The sequence below is a fragment of the Apium graveolens genome, chromosome 1, assembly GCF_009905375.1.
Source record: "Apium graveolens cultivar Ventura chromosome 1, ASM990537v1, whole genome shotgun sequence".
Taxonomy (NCBI): domain Eukaryota; kingdom Viridiplantae; phylum Streptophyta; class Magnoliopsida; order Apiales; family Apiaceae; genus Apium; species Apium graveolens.
In genome coordinates, this window is record NC_133647.1 from 107,896,241 (window position 1) to 107,903,768 (window position 7,528).

The window sequence follows — 7,528 nt, forward strand, 5'->3', positions numbered from 1 at the left end:
CCTCTTGATGAATCCACCTTTACTAGGTTAGTAAGTGAGTTAGGTATGCTTAATTATTCTTAAATTATTTCTGATAATTTTGCAAGCTGTGATGGACTTCTGAAGATTTTCACAAAATGATGGACTTTGTAAACAAGGAGATTCCGGCTTCTGAAGATTTTCACAAAATGATGGACTTTGTGAAGGGATGCAAACTCAGTTATGCTATGTTGGAATCACCCACAATCTACTGTGAAGTTGTGGAGGAGATATGGACAACTATTGTGTACCAGTCCACTGACAAAACCATAACTTTTACTCCTAAAGGTAAGCAATTATGCATTAACAGTTACACAATTCAAGCTTGCTTTAAAATTCCTGAGAACACTACTACTGAACCATACACATATGCTAATTTAGTTACCATGCTTAATTCTATTGGCTATGCTCTTACTACCACTGAGTTAAGTGAGATTAGAAGGCTAGGTCCTAGAAAAGAATGGAGTTATTTGTGTGATGTAGTTACCAAGGTGTTTTCTGGTAAGATAAGTATTTTTGATTCTGTCAACACTGCCATGCTCAACATGATTTATATGTTTGAGTTAGGTTACAAGTTAGGGGAAATTAAAAAGAGAGGTAAAAATGTTTACTATGCTAGATTCTTTATGATTCTTGCTAACCATCTTGTTGAGAATATTACTATTGAGAACCCAACAAGCAAACTGGATTGTTGGGTTCAAGAAAGGAGAGTGATTGCAGAACTTAACAGTGCAAGTCATCACAGTGAGGTGCCCCTTTTCTATTTTACAATCATGGAGGGCCCTCAAGTAAGTGAGGTAAGCACCACTGTCTCTTCTATTCCAACCTCCCAAATTTCTTTGTCTTTGAGTGCGGCTACGACATTTGTGTCAATGACCCAACAGATGCCTACCCAAGCCACCAAAATAAATATTTTCAAATCCAAACCAAAGAAAACCCCCTCTAGTTTCTCTTAAAAGAAACTAGTTGCAAAATCTACCAAAACTAAAGAGGGGACTGAAAAGGGTGGTAAGGTAGGTGAGGGACAGGGGGAACATCAAAGAAACCCCAAGAATAAGGATGGAGAGGTGAGTGTACCCAAGCCTAGCCATACCACAGTTTCCCAACAAATTGTGGTGATTAATAAGGAAATTAGCACAACTCTAGTTTCATCCTTTCAAAAGGATGTTACTATTAAAACAAGCTCCTAACCAGGAGCACAGGCCAAGAGGGTAAGGGACACAAGCTCACCCCAAACTTATGCCAGAAAGAAGAGATCCAAAACCATTGGGGATATACAGGGTACACACATAGTGCCTACTGCAGTCAAAGACTCAGTACATGCACCATCACAAATTTAGTTTGATGTGGATCCAATAAATGTGGAGTCACAGCCAAAATCATTAATCATAGAAGAACCTCAAACACTAAATCCTCCCACAAATTCTCTGGATGTGGATATGATCAACACATCAATTCCTGATTCCCCTTCTTTAACTCTGTTGGGGAAGCCAAAATCTAGTGCAAGTGAGCATCATCTATTAGATGATTTGTTGGCTCACTTGCCAATTCTTCTATGCACAGAGTTCTCACTAAACCCACACTGTTGAAACATCTGTGCCCAAATTATCATCAATATGCACAGAGTCTACAATAGTTTCCACTCCAAACTCTATCATTTCTTCTATTTCGGTGGATATTGTTCATCCGTCGGTTAGTGATTGTATCCCGACGGATGTGCCTAACAGCAGTCATCTGTCGGCTATCCTAACTACTACCCCGATGGATGTTTCTCATTCGTCGGTACTCACTATACACACTGAAATTTCAACAATTGTTACAAGTGTAGATCAGTTAGTAGTTGTACAATCACTCTTAGGACTGAGGGAAGGGAATGAAATGAGTGAGAGGCTGGGTTGCTCCCAGGCAAAAGGAGAGGAAAGGAGTGAACAAATGCAGGCTATTTCTTCCAGCCTAGAAAAAGGGAGTGAGAGGAGTTCCACCTTAGTAGGTGAAGGTGAGGGTGTGAGGGTGGTGAGCCAAGGGGAGCCCTTGATGCAACAAAAGAGAGAACATGAGATAAATGTAGGTACAGGAGTTATAAGGATGAAAACCATTGCTAGTGAGTCAATGGATGTCAGTGAAGCAGAAAAAGAGAGACTATTTCAGCAAGAATATCAAGCTGTTATAGATTCTATCTCTTTGGATGCTGAGACATTTACTCATATTGTTCCATCTTATTAAACTCTAGCTGGACAGGGCAATGAGGATGCTTAGAGGATGTCGAACCTGGTGCATACAACTGCCTCAATGCAAAGGGCAAAGGATGCCATCACTCCTATGCCATCCACAACTGGTATTGAGTTTGAATTGGCTGAAGACTCTTTTTGGGATGATGGTGAGGAAGATGAGAAAGACAGCATGAGCATATGGGGAGATACAGATATTCCTTCCTGGATGCTAACCAATGAATGTTTATATTTACATCTCCAATCCACTTTATTCAAGCTTATTCATGGCACCCAAACAGCCATTCAAGCATCCACAAGTGCTAGCACAAGAAGGTTACTCACAGCACATCTTGAAGCTCTACAACTGTACAAAATTCAGGCTCTCCAACACAGTCAGAATGTGGATGAACTTAAACAAGAAATTTCAGATGTCAAACAGGATTTTGTAGCAAGGTTGGATGCTAGACTTCCTGGAACCACCATGAGTGAGATAGCTCAGAAATTGAGAAAAGAAGCTGATTTGAACAGGAATGTTGAGGCCATGGACTCTAGACTGAAAAATATGGAGAAGTCAGTGGCCAAAATACTTTCCAATCAGGAAGCTCGGACTGCTCTACTCCAACAGTTGGTGGCTGCACAACTCCCTACTTCTCATCAACTTGATGCTAACAAAAAGGGGGAGAAAGACTCGCTCATCCCAATTAGTCAAGGGGACTCATCAAGTGAGGGGGAGAAATTATTCAACATTCAAGTCAGTAAAGTAATTATGCCAGCAATTGCTTTCACTAAGCCACCAGCTATGGATAACATTGATCTCATCAATCTAACAGCAGCAAAACTGGAATCAAATGATAAACTGACAAAGATTGATGTAGCAGCAGCTGAGAAGGAACTAGATGATAAATGGAAGAAGATTGATGCATATATTGAGAAGAAATTTGGTTAGATACAGAAACCAGACAAGACTTTTCATCACCACTCACAAGTCAAACAAATCTCAGTGAATGAAATGAGTCTAGGTAGCTTGGAAAAAGGCCAAACTTCATGCATCAAATCTCCAAAATCCAGTCTAATTCTGAAGCCTAAAAGGAACTATTCAAAGTTCTCATACAAAAATCCCGTGGATCTTGTGTTTGAGACTCCTAGGCCAGATGAAAAGAAGCCGTTGGCAAGGTCAATCGTATTCTTCAAAGATCCAACTGATTCAGTACTTAAAAGAAGAATTACCAAGATCTACATGAATGGTAAGGAAATCTTTGTGGTGGATGGACACCCTCAGTTTGTAGAAGCCAAGAAGGAAGAAAAGGAAAGAATTAAGTAAGAAAAGAAGCAGGCTGCTTTAATGCTAAGAAGCTCAAACAAAAGAAGAAGCAAGCTGCAATCTTGGCCAAACTTCAAGCTGTCAAAATTTATAACTGAGATTTCTGAGAAACCACCTGTGATTACTGAAACTCAAGATCAACAAATGCAAAATAAACCACAACAGACAAAGAAACCAAGATACAAGCAAAGAATCAAGAGAAAACTGGACTTCAGTGATAAGGAATTGGAAGACTACATTCTCAAACAGTCTACATCTTCAACTCAAACTTCCAAGCCATCAGTGGTACATGAGGAATTCAAGGTGGATCCAACAAAGAATTTTCATGGTGAGCCTATAATTCCCAAGGATGAGCCAATAGACTGGGAAAGCTTGCCAATTCCTGAACTCAATTTACCTATCTTCAACAAGCCAAAGAGAACTAAGTCTAGAGCAATCAAGAAAGTCAAGCCTGTGACTCTCAGAACCAAAACCTTAGCCAAAACTCAACCAACAGTCAACAAGGGAGATCTTTTATATATATATAACATCAAGGAGTTTTCAGATTTAAATCTCTACTTGGATGAATTGGAAGAATTAAGAGGGATTGATGCTCACAAACATCTTCCTAAAAGACTGGTGTTTAAGTACAAGGGAGGGAGAGAAATCACATGGCCTCTTCACAGGATTCTTCAGGAAAGCTGTTTTGTACTGATAAAGATCTTCTCATCTTTCAAGAAAAACTATAGTTTCAATATAACTGCAAGGAAATTGGTCCTAAAGAAGATAGAAGATCTAAGGAGTAATAAAGCCAAGAATGCACTTCCAAGAACTCTAACAATTCCCTTCACAAGAGGTAGAGAGCATTTGAGGCCTTATTGGCTGATGGAATTCATGGATGACAAGGGTGTTAGAAGATTCTTCCGACTGGATGACCAATTGAGTATCCCTAGAAATGAGACTCTATTGGAAATGCAAGAAAAGCTGGATTTATCTGAAGCTGATGAACTTGAATTCCACAGACAACTCCAAAATCAAATAGAAGAGAACAACAGGAAGCTTGGGAAGAAATCCAGACAGTCAAGGAAATAGAAATCATCTGCTCAGTCTAGAGGAACACCTTGATAATGATTCTGAGAACTCTTTGAAAACTTTGCTTTGTTCATTTTTCAATAAATAATGTAGCACTTATCAGTTTTATCTACTATATTTCAATCAGTACATTTAGGGTGTTTTGTTATCACCAAGTTTCTCTTAATTTATGACTACAATTCCAGTAGACATAAATTGGGGGAGATTGTTAGGAATAAGTTGTGAACTTGATGATAAGTTAAATAAAACACCTTAGTAGATCTAACTTAGTGAATTTTGTAGCTCTCGATGGATGTTCTAATATAGTCCTAACGGATGAACCTTATAGTCTCGGCGGATGATAACTGAACATCCATCGAGAGTGTAGCTTATGTAACAATAAGTTTTGTAGCATATTTCTGCAAACAACATGTTTTAGTGAGTAGATGTTGTAGGATTCTATAAGTCATGATGACTGCTAGATTGATATACAAAATAGGTTGTGTTAGGAATATGTGTATTAGTTTGATGATAAGTTAAACTAAACACTTAAGTAGAAATCTAGTGTTTGTAGCCTCGACGGATAAGACCATTCTGGCTATCCGTTGAAGGAGTAGCTTTACTTAGAAATAAGTTTAGTATTGTAGCACATTTCATTCTCTGTATTTAAGTTGTAATTCTTAGATGTTGTGGGAAATTATCAGTCATGTTGACTACTAGTGGATATGCAAATAGGAGGGCTAATTGTAAATATTTCATGCCTTGTCATTTTGTATAAGTGAAGTAGTATCAACTGATAGTAAAGACCTTCAACGGATGAGAAACAAAGCTTTAACGGATGTCTCTAAAGCTTCAACGGATAACATCCATCAACGGATGAGTGCTTCAATGGATAAAGCTTCAACTGCTAATGCATCAACGGATAAAGCTTCAACTGCTAATGCATTAACGGATAAAGTTTCAACGGATAAAGCATCAACGGATGAAAGCTTCAACAGATGCTTAGTTCAATAGCAGTTGATAGTGACAATTCATAAGCTGACAGAGGCACATGGGTTGACAGAGACAAACTGGAATGTGGCAGCCTCTAGGAGGAATCAAGAAAATGCAGCATTTCCATTCTAGTGCAAACAAGGAAGTATTCAAAGATTCAGCTAAACCTAAATTGCACTGGATAGAGAAATGAAGAAGAAACATGTGAAGAACCTTTTAATTGTATTTTACAGTTTTGTCTTCACTTGTAAACTTGGTGATATATAAACCAAGTGGCAGCTAGTAATTAGAAGGTGAATTTTCCAGAACTGTTTAGAAAAATCCAGAGAGAAAATCATCTAGTTTGTACTAGGACGCAGCTATGATTTAATTCTTTGAATCACAGATTTTCTGAAATAATACATCTCTGGTGGAACAACAAATCCACCAGAAAAGTTTTTAAGTTCTTTGTGTTCTTTACATTTGTGTTTGAATATATATATGTCTGTATTAGCTTCAAGCAATTCACACACATTTGCTCACTAAAATACTTAGCCTTAGAAACTGCTCAAAACTTGAAAAAGTTTTGAGATTTACATTCAACCCCCCCTTCTGTAAATTTCATTGTTAGTTCACTGGGAATAACAATTGGTATCAGAGCAAGCTCTTAACATACAAAGAGTTTAAAGATCTATTCTGCTAACATCATGAGTAAGAAGGATATTGGTGTAAAGATTCCAATCCTGGAAAGAGATAACTATCATCAATGGAAAGTGAAGATGCATTTACATCTTCTCTCTCAAGATTAAAGCTACATCAACTGCATTGAAAATAGTCCTCACATCCCTCACAAGGTGGCCACAGCTGCTACTGCAATAGTTGTTGTTGGACAGTCTATTCCCAAGCCAAAAGCAGAATGGACTGTTGAAGATATTGAAGAGGTTCACAAGGACAAGAAAGCCATGAACATTCTGTTTAATGGCCTAGATCAAGATATGTTTGATAATGTCATTAACAGTCAAACTGCTAAGGAAATTTGGGATACTATGCAACTTATCTGTGAAGGTACTGAGCAAGTTAGAGAAAACAAAATGCAGCTTCTCATTCAACAGTATGAATATTTCCATTTTGAAGAAGGAGAATCATTGAATGATACCTTCAACAGATTTCAGAAACTGTTGAATGGATTGAAGTTGTATGGCAGAGTGTACCAAGTCAAGGACTCCAATTTAAAATTTTTGAGGTCTCTACCAAAGGAATGGAAGCCTATGACTGTTTCTCTAAGAAATTCTCAAGATTATAAGGACTTCACACTTGAAAGATTATATGGAATTTTGAAGACCTATGAACTAGAGATGGAGCAAGATGAGCTGTTGGAAAAGGGAAAGAGAAAAGGAGGATCAGTTGCACTTGTAGCTGACAATGAGAAGATTGAAGCCAGGAATGAGGAAAAGACAATGCCAAATCTCAAAATTGGCACAAGCAAATCAGAATCAAGCAAGGGAAAGGAGCAAGTAGCTGAGGATGAAGACAATTCTAGTCAAGATGACTCTGATGATGTTGATGAACATCTGGCTTTTCTGTCCAGAAGGTTTACAAAGATGAAATTCAGGAAAAATGCAAAATTCACTAAGTCAAACAAGAACATGGTGGACAAATCTAAGTTCAAATGTTATAACTGTGGCTTAAGCGGACACTTTGCAAATGAGTGCAGAAAACCATCCTCTGATAAGAAGAAATTTGAGCAAGTTGATTACAAAAAGAAATATTTCGATTTGCTCAAACAAAAGGAAAGAGCTTTTTTGACTCAATATGATTGGGCAGCAGATGGAGCCAATGAAGATGATGATATGGAATATGTCAACCTAGCCCTGATGGCTAATTTTGATAAAAATGAAACTAGTTCATCGAGCAACCAGGTAATTACTACTGATCTCTCTCATCTTTCTAAGATTGA